General features: G+C 49.6%; 1 protein-coding gene across 3 annotated transcripts in view; it reads left to right on the forward strand.

Annotated features, from left to right (window-relative positions):
- Positions 1 to 17,357, forward strand: part of MED26 (mediator complex subunit 26) — a 39,954-nt gene that overhangs the window by 18,475 nt on the left and 4,122 nt on the right. The window contains exon 1 of one of the 3 annotated variants that reach the window (XM_082383040.1): positions 12,483 to 12,935. The exons of the other annotated variants lie outside the window; for them this stretch is intronic. The gene's annotated coding sequence lies outside the window, so the exon portion shown is untranslated. Of the gene's footprint in view, positions 1 to 12,482; positions 12,936 to 17,357 lie in introns of those variants that run through there. 3 annotated transcript variants of the gene reach the window in all.

The raw sequence follows: 17,357 nt of genomic DNA on the forward strand, positions 1-17,357 counted from the left end.
AATGAAATTTTAAAACTCTTCACAAAAACAGGCATTGGGCTGGATACAGCCCAGGAGTCTACAGAGGCCACCAACCTGACAATAAATCAAGCCCTGATTTGTAGTGTTTGCCAATTTCCATGGTATAAACACTTCCACTATGTATGATTTCAAGCTACTAACATGATGTCTGTCACCAAATGTGGAGTTGGGAAGAGATGCCTCAGTAGTACACCATTTTCACCATGAAGATTTAGTAGTCATGAATAAACTCAGAAACCTAGATAATAGTAAATGTGAGAAAATAAGTAGGAAGTGATGAGTTTTGAGTATTTCATCACCTTTGTTTTCAGTATAACTTATTGTATACAGTTTCTGTCATTGCATTTTCTTTTAGTTAAAAAATCTTTTATACTTTTTTTAAAAATTGAAGTATAATTAATTTACAATGTGTTAGTTTCAAGTATACAGCACAGTGGTTCAGTTATATATATATATGTGTATATATATATCCATTTTCAGATTCTTTTCCATTATAGGTTATTACAAGATATCGAGTATAGTTCCCTGTGCTGTACAGTAGGTCCTTGTTGTTTACCTATTTTATATATAGTAGTGTGTATATATTAATCCCAAACTCCTAATTTATCCCTCCACCCCTTTCCCCTTTGGTGACCATAAGTTTGTTTTCTATGTCTGTGAGTCTTTTTCTGTTTTGTAAATAAGTTCATTTGCATCATTTTTTTTTAGAGTCCACATGTAAGTGATATCATATGATATTTAAATTTCTCAGCCGTTTTATATATATAACACTGAATCACTTTGCTGTATACCTAAAACTAACACAACATTGTAAATCAACTATACATCAATTAAAAAATATATATATCCAAATGAAGGTGCCCTTGAGAAGTAAAAGGGAGTGCTAAAAGTAAATTACATTAAACAATTTTTGACCACAAATGGTTTATTAAAAAGCAATAAAAATTCCATTTAAAAACTATTTTTAATAAAATTCTAAAACTTTGTTTAAAAGATGAAAAATCCAGGACACATGCTAAAATGGATAGGACGCCGAGTTAACTAGGACAGTGGTCACCCCAGACCTCAGGAATATGGCAGTAGAAGTAAGGCAGAGGTAGTGTCCATCCTTGCTGCTCAGAGGAACATCTCAAGTGATATTTATTTCAACCAGAATCTTCGTCAAATGAAATATAAGTCATTCCTGCTCCTTGGGCACTATGTCTGCTTATGCATGTTGGTGCCTTTGTTTTTCAGGAACTAAACATAAAGCTTACAAGCACCAACTCTGGAGCCAGACTGCCTGGACCTGATCCTGGCTCCGTGCCTTATTATCTGTGCGGCCTTGGGCAAGTTACCTAACTGATCTTGGAGTGTCACTGCCCTTATACAGAAAATGAGGGAAGTAATAATACCTATCTCCCGAGGTTGTTTTGAAGATTAAATGAGTTAATACACTTCACATGTCTAGAACAGCACCTGGCACACGGGCCTGCTTGCGCAGTTTTAATGCTGTTAGTGTCTACCATGTACCTGACACTGAGGTATAAATAGAGGTGATTTGTGAGCTGGGTAGAGCTCAAGGATTTGTGTCGTTTCTTAGTACAGTATTTTTAAAACTGTAATTAGCCACAGAAGTACAAATGGAGGTTTTCTATAAAAACCCAGTTATGTGACTTTTCTAGAAAATTTAGAATGCTGCCAGGCAGGAGATAACTAGCTGCCCACAGCAGCCTTCAGGTGGTCAGTCCCAACCTTATCATTGCATTTTTAACAATGGCTGTGTTTAACATCTGGCTCCCAAGATTCCTGAAAGCTTCACCACAGGCTGTCATGGGCTGGTGTTAGCTGGCTCCAGCACACTCCTGGGTAGAGTCCCTACCCCTGTCCTGCTTGGATCTGGGCTGCAGGCCACAGGCTCCTTGTCCAAGATGGCATCAGTGCCTTTTCAGCTGGCTGCTGGGATGGTTCTCTTGGCTCGAGTGTCATGGAGGCCATGCTTGGAGCCCCTTACGGGTGCACGATGAGCCAGCTGTTCTGAAGGTGGGGTGGGGCCAGAAGTCTGCTCCAGACCCTTTGCTGCCCCAGGTTCTCTCTGGGGCTCCAAGCTGAGGCGACCACCCCTCCTGGCCCAGGCTCCAGAGGAAGCCTTCCTCTAGCATGTCACATTGGTTATTTTCTTCATAGCTTTCAGTACAGTCACCTTGTCCTGTTTGCTTGTCTGTTGCCTGCCTTCCCCACCCTGAATGTAAGTCCCTCCAGCTCCCTCTGCTCCCTGAGTTCCTCCTCAGCACATACATTTTTATTTTCCTGGTAAATACATAGCTGGTGAATGAACTCTGGTGTCTTTTCTTTGTTGGCTGCAGCAGTTTCAGTGTGCAGTCTGAATGGTTTTGGCTCCTGCATCCAAGGTTTTCCTGATGTTGGAGACAGCCATTCCCTCTCAGTGTGTGCAGGGTGCCCTTCTCCTTGGAAACGGCAGCTCTGTCTTCTGGCTGTGTTCTTGCAGATCTCAGAGTCACTTGATAACCTCACCACTGGGCTGTAAAAATTGCTCTAGGTTTCAGCAAGGCTAATGCCATATTTGCTTCTATCCACACCCCCTACCCCCAACCCTGTGCCACTGTGTCCCTGCAGGGCTGTTAGAGCCCTCCCCAGGTAGAGTGACAGTCGCGTTAATCCTTGCCTGTCTTCCCAACAGCCTCTGAGTTAGAGCCAGCAGGCAGGGGGCCCAGTTCTCTCCCATCTCTGTGCAAGGAGGCGGTCAGCAGTTGTGAGCAGAGCAGCCTCAGTGCCGGTCCTGGAGGGTTGTGTGCACTGGGTTCTCTCTCCCTTCCCTGCTGGTGGATTCAAGGGATAGAGGACAAGGGCAGGATAACAGCCCCGGCATCTTGAGTGCAGTTTGCCAGACAGGTGGGCCCGCCTCTCGGGGACCCTGTGCAGGGTACATCAGATTCAGCCCTGCTTTCTTCCTCCCCTTCGTGATGGGGTCATTGCGTGGTGTAAGGTGGGAGTGAAAAATAGCTGAGGCAGAACCAGTTGCCATAAAAGTATTTGGACCCTTAGGACAGAGTTTAACACCTGAGAATTTATTTCTGAGGGAAAAATGAGAGAAGGAAGTCGTACGTGTGAAGATGATCATTGCAAGATTGGTTGCAGTAGGGGAACCCGGAAGGAAATGGGATGCCCAGCAGTTGGAGAAGGTCAAGGAAATGATGCATTAATGGGACGTTTAGCTGTTAAACAAGATCATTATGAAGATTATGTAACAACAGGAAGAAGTGTTCAATGAAAAAAAAACAGTATGTGTGATGCAATTTCAACTACGTAATTGTTGCAGGCTCTTGACAAGAGCAGGAAAGTCAGCCAGAGAAACGTGGCCATGGCTTAGGCTGGTGGGGGCTCGGGGGGCTTCAGGGGCTCAGGGGAGACAGTGCTGCAGAGCTTGGCCTCTGGGGTCAGACCTGAGCCATGATGTTGTTATCTGCCTCCTGGGGCTGTTGTGGTTCAAGAGTGACAAAGGTAGTGGCCCAGAAGATACTCTCAGAGAAAAGGAAGACCAAAGTGGGTGGAGGAGAACTCGAGATATTTAGGGTGAAGAGCTTGGGCACCATCAAGCCTCAGGTCCCCATCGGTGAGCCCGGTCAGCACTGTGTTAGGTCAGACATGGTCAGTATGCATAAAAAGTTACGGGACCGGATGTGGGCACACTCAGACAAAGTGCCCGTCACAAGTTGGCCAGGAGGTGGGCTCAGGTCCACCATTTTGGGGTTGAAATCAGGGTCCAAAGAAGATGTGCCTAACTGGGCTAGTGTAAGTGTGTTTATTTGGAGGTGAGAGAAAAGGGGGCTTGCCTGCTCCGAGGGTCCTGCCCCACCTCCGAGGGTGGGGAGGGGTGGAGTCAGCCAGTGCTACCTAGACACCCTCAGTGCCTTTGAGATGCAGAAGTGCCGCCAGGTGGGTCCAGAGGTGGCACCTGGGCCCCAGATGCAGATGTGGAGCTGCCTGGGGGTGGGACTGCTCAGGCAGCGGAGAAGTGGAGTGAGAGAAGGAAAGGGTCTCGGGTTGTGCCTTGAAGAGCTCCAAGAGGAGGAAGATGAGCGTGTGGAGGGATGTCAGGATCTGCTCGGGGTCCGAGAGATGAGACGAGGCAGGGCTGACAGGTCCTTGGCTTTGGTGAAAAGTTGCCTGGGCAGAGCAGTTTTGGTGCAGTGGCAGGTAGGGATGAGGTAGAGCTCCTTTTTAATTTCCTTTTTAATGTTAATGTAGGTTTTAGTAAAAACTTGTGCTCTGTTTCCTCACCTAGGTGCCATGGTCAGTTGTGTTAGGTATCCACCTGTATGGTGATTATGAAAAGGGGCAAAAACAGACCTTTAAAAAAGTTTCAAAAAATAGGTTTAAAATAGTGAGAAAGTAATGTTAGAAAATGATAACACCGAAGGAAATACAGTAAAAAGGGAAATCCTCTGTGTTCCCAGTGCTCCTCAGTGTTCTCTGCCTGGTATGGTTAAAGCAAGGGAAAGCTGCTGTGGTGCTTCTCCTGGAACCCAGCTGGGATCCCGCCTTGCCTTGGACGTTTGATGACCGGGACCTCGTGTCTCGCTGCAGGGCTATCCTGCGACATTTAGCCATGGGGCAGGCTCTTGTCCTCAGGATCAATTTTGCCACCCCTTGCCCTGTGGGATGCAGGTGGTTTGGGGTGAGGCAGGCAGTGCCGAAGGGGGTCCACGCCAGCCCAGCAGGGGCTGCTGTTGGGTGTCAGGCTTTCCCAGGTCCCCAGCAGGGAAGGTTGGGAGGAAGCGGCTGATTTGGCTTTTGGTAGCAAGTGACCTCGGGAGCCGTGGTGGTCCTCCCTCACCTTCTACCAGCAACCTTCCACTCATCCGCCATGCCAAGCAGTGCCGCCGCCTGTGGATCACGCTGTCACTGAATTACCATGTTGGATTGTGATGTTTGGTTTCCCCCATTGTTTTAATGTTGCCTCCACAAAAATCTCACCTGGCTTTCCCTCCTCCTGCTTTATGTAACCCATCGGAATCATTTCAGGGTGGCCAAGAAGGTAATTTGGAGAAAGTATTTGTGGTTGTGGTGACGTCTAGGACCACTGTGTTGAAAATGGGAGACTCTCTCCGAAGCCATTGGGCCCTGCTGAGCAAACGTGTTTGCCTGGAGCAGTATCAGAGCCTGTGCCACCCTGGTCACAGCCTTCTCCTGCCCTTGCCTCAGCTTTCCCTCTGCCGGCCACCCAGCCATGGTACCCTTGGCCTTGTCTTCCATGGGCGTTGTGTGAGGAGCACTGAGAGTCACCTCCCTGTTCCCATGACCCTTGTGGGGTGGCCAGTACAGGTGACAGCTGGAAACGGGACAGGGCCTGTTTGCTCTCGAGATACTTACTTGGTGACTGCACATCCTGACTTGCTGCAGAGGGAGACCCCTGGGATGTTTATAATATTGGAGTAAACATGGTGCCCAGCAACCAAGGACAGTAAGATGGGGCTTCATTTATCTATCCGTCCTTCATTCATTCATTCATTCATTCACTCACTCACACTTGAGAGTAGTAAGGGTCTAGCTCAGCTGTCTTGAGGGAAGTCGATTTCAGACACTTTCAGTCACAGAAGCTTAATACATTGCAGAAAACCATGAAGAGTGAGGGGGGAAAAGAAGCTGTCAGATGCTTTGAGGCTGTTTTCATGTCAAGAGGATGGAGACAGGTTATCGCTCACACCAACTGTTTGAGGGGAAAACAGACTGCTGTTTGCCTAAGACTTCCTGTAGATGTTTGTGGCCACTGGCCTTTCCCATGTGAGCATGGGAAGTTGGCTCCCTCTCCTGGGTCTCCAGTTGAAGTATGACAAAACCCCACAGGCAGGCTGAGGAGGGCACATGTCCTGAAGTTCAGTCCTCGGCGGCTAGTGAGCCTTTCATTTCGCAACCTATAAGACACTGTCACCCAGCTCCAGCCACAGTGCGTTTTCTGAAGGAATGCCAGGAGTCACCTTTTCCAAGCCCACAGTTGGGATGTGCAGTCTGTTGATGCACAGGTGTTGCAGGGGCAAGCAGAATATCCAGGAAAAAAATATATATATGGATTGATGCCTGCTGCTATTAGGAGTGCGTTATACACACGTGCCTTTGTCATGCAGTCCTTATGATACCCCTGGGAGGCCCAGGCATAACAGGCTTCTTCATTTCATCTTCATGAGGGGGGAAGGAACTTTCTGTCTGACCTTCCACCCCAGGGAGGGCTGAGCCCAAGAGGGGCATCTGATGCCTAACCTCCAACAAAGAAGCGTTCCTTCTCTTTGCCTCCCACCCCTCCTCCGTTTTCTAGGACCTGTCGCATCTGTCATCTGCCTCCATAGTTGCTTTACAACTCTATTGAGGTATAATTGACATACAATAAACTGTGCACACTTAAAGTGTACAATTAGATATATTTTGATCTGTGAATACACCTGAGAAGCCATCATCACAGTCATGGTAATAAAGATATTTCCAAAAGTTTTTTCTTGTCCCATAGTAATCTTCCCTTCAGCCCACCCCCATCCCCAGGCAACTGCTGATTTACTGTCGCTGTAGATTAATTTGCCTTTTCTAGAATTTTGTGAAATCATGTGGCATGTACTTTTTTGGCGGGGTGGTGTCTGGGCTCTTCTTTCATTAATATTTATTTTGAGATTCATACATGTTGTATATATATGAATAGTTCATTCTTTTCTGTTGCTAACATTTCATTTTATGGATGTACTACAATTTGTTTATCCATTCTTGTGTTGATGGACTTTTGGGTTGCTTAATAACCTGTCAAAATGTCTTCCAAGGTGATTATACCATTTAATACTCCCACCCCACCAGCAGTGTATGAGTTTCAGTTGTCCCACATTTTGATGAGCACTCCGTATGGTTAATCTTTTTAATTTTAGCTATTTTAATAGGTATGTAGTGGTATCTCATGGTGTTTTAAATTTGAATTTCCCTGATGGCTAATAGCGCTGAGCATCTCTTCAAGTATTTGTTTGCCATGCATAGCTCTTCTTTGGTGATAGATTTGAAAATCTGTTCAAATCATTTCCCCATTTTTTTCCCCCTTGGGTTCTTTGCCTAATTATTGAATTGAAAGAGATTTTTATATATTCTAGAGACAAGTCCTTTCTTAGATACATGATTCGTGTATATTTTCTCCCAGTGGTGGCTTACCTTTTCATTTTCATAACAGTGTCATCTTTTGAAGAGCAAAGGTTTTCAATTTTGATGAAATCCAGTTTGTTTTCTCTATAGTTTGTACTTTTTGTTTCATATTACTAAAGTCTTTGCCTTTTAAACCCAAGGTCACTAAGATTTTCCTCCTATGTTTTCTTCTGTACATTATGTAGTTTTAACTCTTATATTTAGGTTTATGATCCATTTTGTGTTAATTTTTGTATGTCTTGTGAGATAGAGGTCAAGGGTTTGATGTTTTGTTTCAGTGTTGTTGTTTTTTGCCTATGGCTGTCCAGTTATTCCAGCACTATTTGTTGAAAGATTATTCGTTCATTTCTGAATTGCCTTACCACTGTTGTTAGGAATCAGCTGCCCATGTATGTGTGGATCTGTTAAATGGACTCTACTCTGTTCCATTGATCTGTGTTTGTTTGTTTTTGCTCCAATACCACACTGTCTTGACTATATAATGTCTTAAAAATCAGATAATGTGGGCTTCTGATTTTCTTTTTTTCAAAGTTTGTTAGCTATTCTAGGACCTTTGCGTTTCCATATAAATTTTAGAATCAACTTGTCAATCTCTCCCAAAGACCCTGCTGGAATTCCGATTGGGATTGCATTGAATCTATAGATCAGTTTGAGGAAGAACTGACATCTTAACAATATTGACTCTTCCATGCTATTAACTTGGTATATCTTTCCATTAATTGAGGCCTATCATAGTGTCTCTCAGCCATGTTTTGTACTTTTCAGTGTTGAGGTCTTACATCTTTTGTCAGATTTATCTGTAAGTTCTTCATAGTTTTTTTTTTTTTAACATCTTTATTGGAGTATAATTGCTTTACAATGGTGTGTTAGTTTCTGCTGTATAACAAAGTGAATCAGCTATACATATACATATATTCCCATTTCTCCTCCCTCTTGCGTCTCCCTCCCACCCTCCCTGTTCCACCCCTCTAGGTAGACAAAAAGCACTGAGCTGATCTCCCTGTGCTATGCCGGCTACTTCCCACTAGCTATCTATTTTCTTCATAGTTTTAATTGCTATTGTAAATGGAATTGGTTTTTAAATTTTCAGTTTCTGAATATTTGTTGCTTGCATATAGAAATACAGTGGAATTTTATATTGAACTTATATCCTGCCACCTTGCTAAACTCACTTATTCTTATTTTGTAGATTCTGTAAGATTTTCCATATAGACTGTTCTGTTATTTGTGAATAAAGACAGCTTTACTTCCCCCTTTCCAATCTGGATGGTTTTTCTTCCTACCTCCCTCCCTCTCTTTCTTTTTCTCTTTTCCTTGCCTTATTGCACTAGCTGGAATCTCCTGACAAGACTGAATAGAAGTAGTGAGCACATGTCCTTGTTTTGTACCTGTTCCTGGGGGAAAACATTCAGCCCTTCACCATCAAGTATGATGTTAGCTGTGGGTATTATCAAGCTGAGGAAGTTCTCTTCTACTCCTAGCCAACTGAGAGTTTTCATCAGGAATGGATGTTTAATTTTGTCAAATGTTTTTTCTACATCTATTGAAATGATCATAAGGCTTTTCATTTTTGGTCTCTTAATATGGCAGATTAAGTTGAGTTTTGAATGTTATCTGCCTCCCCCACTTTAATTTCTAGTCTTTCTTTGCTATCTTCATTCCTGGTGTAGGCATGCAGAATTTTCCTTATCCGAATTGTTCCACTGTTCTCCCTTGAGCCAGCTGTTTCTGCCCTTGTCACCAATACGACTTGCTGATGGCCTGTTGTGTGGAGGCAGGTATGGGCTAACTGCACAGGATTAGCAGGTTAGGTTAGTAATGAAACTGTGGCCAGGTGTGTAATGGGCACCCTGGCTTCCTCATTGTGGAAGTGGCATAACACCTACTTTGGAAGTCTGTGGTCTCAGGAGAGAACCACTGTGTGGTAGGAGACAGAGGCCTGCCCGCCCACCCACCCAGGATGCTGGCTAGTGGTGCCCAGGCAGTGGTTGCTGCCTGCCTGCCTGCCTCTCTCCAGTAACTTTAGAGCTTGCTCCTTCCTGGGGACTCTGACCTGCTCAGTGCTCCTTCCGTGGAACCTGCAGAGCGCCCTTGTTTTCCCCAGACTGGCCTCTGCCCAGGATAGGAGCGTGTGGACACCTTTCTCTGTGAGCTGTGAAGCGTAGCGCACACTGGGTATCTCAGAGGTAGCCTGGGCTCCTGGTGCGGCAGTTCTCAGACCTTGAGAGGGTCTCTGCTGCCGAGTGGGGGGTGAGAGGCTGGCTCGCCAACACCTCTCCCTCCTCTTCAAACCCAGTAGCGCTGGCATCTGTTTCTAGGATGGGATGGCCTCTAAGACCAATTTTTCATTAAAGTGTAGCATATATCCAGAAAAGTACACAGGTTGTAAGTATTACATCTCAGTGAACGTTTATGAAGTGAACATACCCCAGAAACCCCTACCCAGGTCATGGAATAGAGCTTCTCCCCAGAAGCCGTTCTTGTTCCCTCTCCTAGTGTCTTTGCACCCCCAACTTCCCTGACTTCCGTCACCGTGGACAAGTCTTGCCTGCTTTTGAGCTTCCAGTCCAGCACAGAATGTATTCTTTTGTATCTGGCTTTTTCACTCAACCTGTTTTGAGATTTATCTTTGATGTTGTGTGTAGCAGTAGTGTGTTCATTCGACGTTGAATGGCTAGACCATGATTTAGTCATCCATTATACTGTTGGTGGCCACGTGGGTGGTTTTCAGATGGGGCTGTTCTGAATATGGCTGCTCTGACCATTCTCAGCACATGCATGCTCACGTTTCTGTTGGTCCCTACCCCAGAGTGGAACTGCTAGGTCCTGGGGTATGAGTGTTCATCCTTACATGATGTTTGATACAGTGCACAGACTTACCTTCCTGTTCCATGTGACGATGTCCTTGGTCTTCTCCACGGTGGCCCCTGTTGGAGGAATGCCCACTGAGAAAGTCCCCATGCCCACTGCTGTTCTTCTAGCTCCACACAGAGCCCAGGGCAGCAGGTGGGGGAAAGAGGTGGCCTTGAACCTGATCCCTCTCAAGTGTAGTCCCATGACAGGCTCCGTGGTGACCCCCTTTCTTGAGCGCTTACTGTGTGCCAGCCACGCTCTGTCCTGTTCATGTGTGTATCTCTTGTCCCCCTCCCAGGAGCCTGTAGGAAGCTTCTGTCATCCTCCCACTTCGTGGCTGACGGAATAGGTGGGTGGGCTCAGAGCTATCTGCTCACCTCCTGTGTACAGTCTTCTCTGGTGCTTTCTGCCCTGGAGCATGTGATACGGAGCTCACGCAGCCCATTAGGCCATGTCCTGCCTGATGGCTGCTGTGTCATGTAGGACAGGCATACCCTCCCTCAATTACCTTTAGGGCCTGATGAGTTTGCGGATCTCACAGATTCCTGTTCCGTGGAAGGTGACAAGGGCTCCTCCGTACTTAACCCTGTGACTCGCCAAATGACTTAACCAGTGTGGCCCCCACCCAGGCTCTGGCAGTTCCTGTTACTCTTTCACATCCACCCAGCTCAGAACAGACATTGGTGACCCCGTGTGGAGTGCCCAGGAAAGTGAGGGCCACCAGACCTCGTGAGTCAGTCACATGTCTGTAACACACTCTCACTGCTTACCACGGGCATCCTGGTCGTCGGTTGTGGGTGTGGTCACTTTTACCCATCAAGGCTTGGCAGCCTCAGGTTCTGGGACCGGTTCTGGGCTTGAGGCCCTCTGAGAAGGCCTTGGTTCTCTTCTCCATAGTCTTTCTCATGTCCTAAAGGAGCCTGCTTGATGTCGCCACTTTGGTGCTCCTGGCCGCTCAGCTGAGCCTCAGTTGTGGTGCCTCACCTGTTATTTCTGTCCTTGCCTCTGGCCGTTTCTACCTATGCCTCAGGACTGGGCCATAACCAGCCCTTCCTGCATCCTCCAAGCCTGCATTTGGTGACTTGTTGAGGGAAATTCTAGGATATCCCCTGTTCTCAGGATCCTATAGCAGCCCAGTAGCAGACTGGCAGATTTTGGCGCCACGCTAGGCACTGCGCTGCCTGAAGGGATCTTAGAAACCCCAGAGCGGCCTGGCGGACAGTGCACAGGACCCTCTCCTGACCTGACCCCTGTGGGCACAGTCTCCCAGGATGGTGGTCAGTGTGCCATTGAGGATCTACAAACACAATCTGTGGTTTTCCCAACATTCCGCCCAGGCTTTCCAGCTGCCGGAGGGAGAACTGGGCTCAGGTTGGTGGCTGGTCTTGCTTTAAGTCTTATTAGTTGGACCAGCATTGGAAGCCAGGTCTGGCACAGCTGCTTCTCTGCCCAGCCCCAGCACCAGGCGTTTTTCACCGGCAGCACAAGAGTGCACTGCTGTCACCTCGCTGTTTCACTTAGCATTCTCTTGGAGGTTGGCCCTGTCACTTCCTAAAAAGCTGGCTCGTTCTAGTTTTGGATCTCCTGTATTCTACATGTGTGTGGGCCGAGCACTGTGTGTGCCCCTCCCATGGGCGTCGGGTGTTTTCGTCTTGCTCAGCTAGTATTCTTACTGGCTGTTCCCACGAGAGCACGGCTGAGAGGGAGGAAACCTCACCCGGCATGCTGTCATCAGATGCACTGCCACCCGGACCCTTCTGCGAGCATGGATGCAGATAGAAAACGCTCTGCTTGGCTTTCTGACTGTCCAGTTGTATCAGTGTAGGAATGAACCAGCTCCCAGATGACATGTTGAGAGCTCTTGTGCTCTCAGAAAGGGCTGAATTACAACAAGAATTGTATGTTGACCTGATTCAGAGGTCAGGAGCATTTAAGTTTGTAGTTTTGTTGGGAAGAGCTGCTGGGACAGTTGAGAGAGAGGACCAGCACTGTGGAGAGGGCCCTCTCTCACCTCTACAAGCCTCTCGGAGAGGTGCCATGGATGGTAGCTGCTCATGGTCGCTGCCCTGGGCCCTGGGCTTCCTCTTCCTGGGCTGCTCATTAGGTGCAAGCAGTGCTCTGCGTGCTGCCTCTGGGCCGAGCTGCAGCTGCAGTCGGCTGCTCTGGCCATGGGCGCTCTGCGGGCTGTGAGTGTACAACGGTCAGGGCCCTCCTCCAGCACTGGATGCTCCTGGGAGCAGACGGGCCCCACCGATGAGGAAGTGCTCCTGTGCTTTTGCAAGTGGCGAGCTTGGTGGCTGTGGCTGAGACACAGCCCCCGCCCCAGTGTCGTTCTTCCTCTCAGAAGCCGTGAATGAGAGAGACTTCACCCCCGTGGGTGCGAGATTCCCATGGGGTCCTGGCAGAGGAAGGCGCCTTTGCCAGGCAGAGCGCTGGCATGACACCTGCCTGAGGGAGGTTCCCCTGGCTCCTGCCTGGCTGTGGGACCAGGCAAGGCAGAACGGGGCCGGGAGGCTGCACCTTCCGAGCTGAGAGGTAGAATCAAGGCACATTGACTTCTTTTCCTCGCTCAGGGAGACGGGGTGGGACACGGGCTGGTCACCGCCAGGCTCTCTGGGAGATGCAGGCGCCGCCTCTTGCACTGACTTGCAGTAGAAGCAGTTAGAGTCACAGAATAGCACCTACCTTGGGAACGTGTGGAGTTCATCAGAAGCAGGAAGACTTGCTGTGGCTGAAAAGAGTGAGACTGGGACCAAATCACAGACACACACTCGCCTGGCAAAGCCTCTTTCATCCGCGCGGACACAACTGACGCCCACTGTGTGGCTTGCAGGGCACAGTGACTCAGCGAAGGATGGCCTTACAACGCTCAGCACATTGAAAGGCTCAAGGTTTGCTTGCTTCTGGGTGCCATCTGTGTCGTGTTTTGGTTTGGAAGGACAGCTTGCTTGCTGTTGAACACTTCCAAAGCCTTTCGAGCTAAGTGGGTTTTGTAAATTCTAGTCTAGACTATTCTGCTTTAAAAAAAAAAAAAGAAAAGAAAAGTGACTTCCACATGGTTGGTTTTAAAGTGAACTAGTTTTTACTGCTGACCTGGCGGGCTTTGAGCCCACTGAAGGAGTTGGTGTGGGCTGTGCTGCATAGATGCAGGGCCACAGTGTGGTCAGGGGCTGGCTAGACAGGCAGGGTGAGTCCGTCCTCGGTGTGTGCCATTTCCTTCCAGGGCCTGGCAGGGAGAGGCTCCAGTGCCATTGTCGTTTACCAAGTGTCCTGCAGCTTAGGGCAAGCGTTGAGGGTGGGCTGAAGCCCCTGCTGTTGTGGGTGGGCGTGGGGAATCCCTCTGGCTCCAGTGCACCCTGGGGGGAGACAGAGGCAGCCTGGCCATCCATAGGTGCTGCTGGGCATGAAGCCAGCCCTGTGTGGAACTCTTGTAACCTGTGCATTGCCCTGCTGTGGCAAGTCGGGGAGAGTATGTGGGTGGGATGCCAGCGTCACCAGCCTGGTGGTGTCTGGGTGCCCTCCCTCACCCTACCTAGTAAAGCACCAGCTGGGCGGTGTGTTGTGGGCAGACCCTGTGCCAGGCTAGCGTAAAGCCACACTCCACTGCCTTCTAGCTGCGTGGTGAGCACTGGTCCTCTTTTACCTTCCTGGACCCTCAGTTTTTTCTTATCTGTAAAGTGGAGTTTCGAGGAAGAAAAGCTAGAGACCTTGGCCCCTGGAGGAACCCAACAAGTAGTGGTCCTATGAGGAGAGTCAGGCTGGGTGGGCCTGTCCTGGCTTACTGCCCTTGGGTCTCACCAGTGCTTGGACTTGGGGAGTACAGGGTTTCCTCTTTGCCACCAGGGCTGCACAGGTCCAGCTTAATTAGTAAGAGATTGGGGATTTCGGGTGGAGCAGGAGCCCTTGACGCCTGGAGAAAAGGGAGCAGTGAGCAAGGGGCCTTGCAGACTCCAAAGAAGTCTCAGTTCCTTGTTTCACATCAGGGCTGGAAATCCCCCACAGGGTGGTAATTACTCAGGGCCTGGGCCTATCCCCTGAATTACCACGAGGAGGAGGCTGGTCAGTGGTGGGTCTGTGCCCCCTGGGCCGTCCCCACCTCTGCGCATGGATCCAGGTTCAGACCACTGAACCAGTTCACAGAACAACTTTCAGACATGTGATGTGGGAGTGGTGGCATCCTGCGCTGTGTAGTCCACACTTTTACCCAGGCTGCTTCTGAGGGCTGCTGCCCTGCCTTGGTCCTGTCGCCTGTGCGTGTCCAGCGCCCCTTCCTTCCTCCTGTGAGTCGAGCAGCAAATGTCGTGGGTTAGGCTGGCTGGAGTAGTGACTTAGCAAGTGATGAGGGGCTCACCAGAACGTAGGCCTTACTGCTTCCCCGCCTGCCCTTGGTTCTCACGTGGTGGGAGGTCTGCATAAGAACCCTGGGAACTGGGTCAGTGGTGAGGAGCGTTCCCTCCCCGCCTCCCAGCGTGTGCCCCTGGGCGTCCCTGAGGTGTGAGTGAGGACGGCTTGAGGAGGGTCCTTTCTCTCCCCACCCTGAGCCGGCCTGGAGGAGGCCAGTTTAGGGGGTGTCCGTGTGTTCCATGTGGAGACACCGGCTGCTCCACCTTCTTTCTGCCTGGGATGGATGTTCGTTCGCTTTCCTGTCTGACCGTGGATACCTGATTGTCCCTCATGAATCTCCAGTCTAGGATCCGCAAGCACTGGGCGCAGTAGTGACGGAGTCAGTTCCACCAGTGGTCATCAGCTGACTGTGTGTCCACCTGGGCCACACCCGGGGCTGTCCACTGACTTCCTGCCCTGCCTCCGCTCCGCTCTGAGTGCTCCCCCGCTGCCTGGCCCACCTCACCTGCTCCCTGCCCTTCCAGAGTAGCCCTCCCCGCTCCTGACACCTCCCTCTGCAGCGCCAGCCCTGAGCACATTTAGGCATCTGTGTGCACAGGGGCAGACATCACCACCCTGGGAGGGTATTTATTTGCAATAAAGAGGCCAGACAAATAATGAAAGTAAGTGGGCTGGGACGGTGAGCAGTTCACACGGGAAGTCAGCATTAGTAGAAAGAAGGTGACATTTGGCTTCACTAATCATTAAGGAAATTCACATTAATCTGTATCTGTTGAAGGAGCCCTAATGAGAAGATGAGGCTGCAGGTGTTCAGACGTCCCTCGTGTGAATTCTGCCCTTTTTGGGAAAGCTGTTTGGCAAATAGTTTTGAGAGGTGGTTTTTTTATTAGTTTTGGTTTGACTTCATTCCCTGGGAATGAATCCCAAGGGAGCTATCCAAAGGACAGAAGGGCCACGGATGTGCCAGGCTATTCCTGACAGCAAGAAGGTGTGAGTGACCCTTGGGCATTATGACCTGTAGAGCTGCCCCAAAGCCCTCTTTGAGAGCAGTGCCTGGGAGTAGCTCAGAGGCCTCCTCCCCACACAGTAATGGCATGGTCTCTGCTGTGATCATGAGTGTATTTTCAGACAGACGGGTGCCAGGAAGGACCTAGCAACAGGGTGGCCTGTTGGGGTAGTGGGAGCAGTTCAGCTCCCACAGTGGCTTAAGTTAATGGAAGGCAGGTTGTGTAGCCAGCTTACTTCCCCTGGATCTGTTCTTTCTCCTGGCCTCCTGACTCATGCCACTGTCTTTGCTCTGGACCCCTCTCCCCTCTCCAGGGCTTTGGTGCCATTTCACCATCTCCTGAGGTGTTGGGGCTTCTCCTGTCCACCCTGGGAGGCCCTGCTCAGATGCTGTCCTCACCACAGGTACCCCTGGCCTGCCTTGTTCCTGACACCCATCTCCCTGTCCCACGGGTCCTGTGCTGGACTTTTTATAGGCCTGGAACCTGGATGGGAGCCTCCCCTTGGCTATATCTGAGCCTTGGCGTCCCTGCTATGCAGAGGGTCCTCTCATCGAGGGTGGGAGGCAAAGGCCACAGGCTGCCGGGGTGTCACTGTCTGCTTTGTCTGAGGCCGGAGGCCCAACCTGGCGCTGCATAGACCCCAGGACTCCTGCCTGTTTGGTGTGGTGAGGGCAGGGCTTGGTCCACTTCCTGGTCCCAAGGGCCTGACTGCCTCCAGAATGCCAGGTGATGCTCCCCACACAGTGCTCAGTGCCCTTGCCATCATGGCCAGAGTGGGGGCCGGGGCGGAGCCAGAGGGATGAGCCCTCAGGGGTCCTGAACTTCCACACAGCAGGGGCAGAAAGAAGAAGGCAGAGGATGTAGCACTTTCCACAGGGCCGAGAGCCTGAGAGCCTCCTCAAAGCCGAAAGCCCCTCTGCACACCTGCCCAAGTGTAGGAGCTGCTCAGCTGTGACAGTGGGGCCCACAAGCCTTACCCCATCCCCGCCACTGTGCAGCTTCCAGGAGGGTCTCCAGCTGTGTGAGGTCTACAGTGCCAGCTTGCTGCCAGCCCCCAGGGTTGCTCAGGTGTTCTGCCTCCCCCCTCCTGTCTGGCAGCAAGACAGTGTCTGCCCAAGGACAAGGACACTCTGTGCCGCTGGGCTCGCTCTGCGGGGACTGCTGGTTCAGAAGTGTGTGGGGACCCAGGGCTCTAAATATACCAGGGTGAGGTCACTGGAGTGGAGACAGGCCATGTGGCAAGCCCAGGACCCTGTCAGGGCCAGAATCCCAGGGCTGGGGACAGGGAGAGGGTGGCCTCGTCCCTGTGGGACCGGCCTCCTCACTGCCCAGTTTGTCAGTATTTTTTCTTGGAAAAAAGTGCTTTGGGGCTCCTAGGAAATCTTTGTCTACCCCAAGGTTGCAAAGATATTCTCCTGTTTATTCTAGAAGCCTTAGAGTTTTTGCTTTCACATTTAGGTCTGGGATTCATTTTGAGTTAATTTTTGAGTATGCTGTGATGCTTGGTGTAACTGGAATCAACAATATGTATTTTCTGTGACTTTTCATCCTTCGTGGTTTGAACTTCACCTTGTTAATGCACTGAAGCTGCAGTGTGCTCATTTCTAGTGCTCTTGAATTTCTCAGTCTGTTCCTTCAACTCCTGGAAGACATTGGTGTCGTTATAACATATGACCACATGACCCACACCTTTCTGTGCCATCCCCATTCATTAAATGTGGTGGTAATAATAGTACCTTCCCCTTGAGGTTGTGATAATTCAACAAAGTAGTGCTATGTGGAAACAGACCTTGGTAGAACAGGGCCTGCCTCGTAGCAAGTATCGTGTGAGGGATAGAATTGCTTGGTCATGAGACATGCACGTGTTTGATTTGACTAGACACAGCCCCATCGCTCCCCAGACTTGGCTGCACCCCAGAACTACCTGGTATTGTCAGACCCCATTTCCACCAGTCAGGTGTG

The sequence above is a fragment of the Balaenoptera borealis genome (assembly GCF_965194805.1).
Source record: "Balaenoptera borealis genome assembly, chromosome: 2".
Classification (NCBI taxonomy): domain Eukaryota; kingdom Metazoa; phylum Chordata; class Mammalia; order Artiodactyla; family Balaenopteridae; genus Balaenoptera; species Balaenoptera borealis.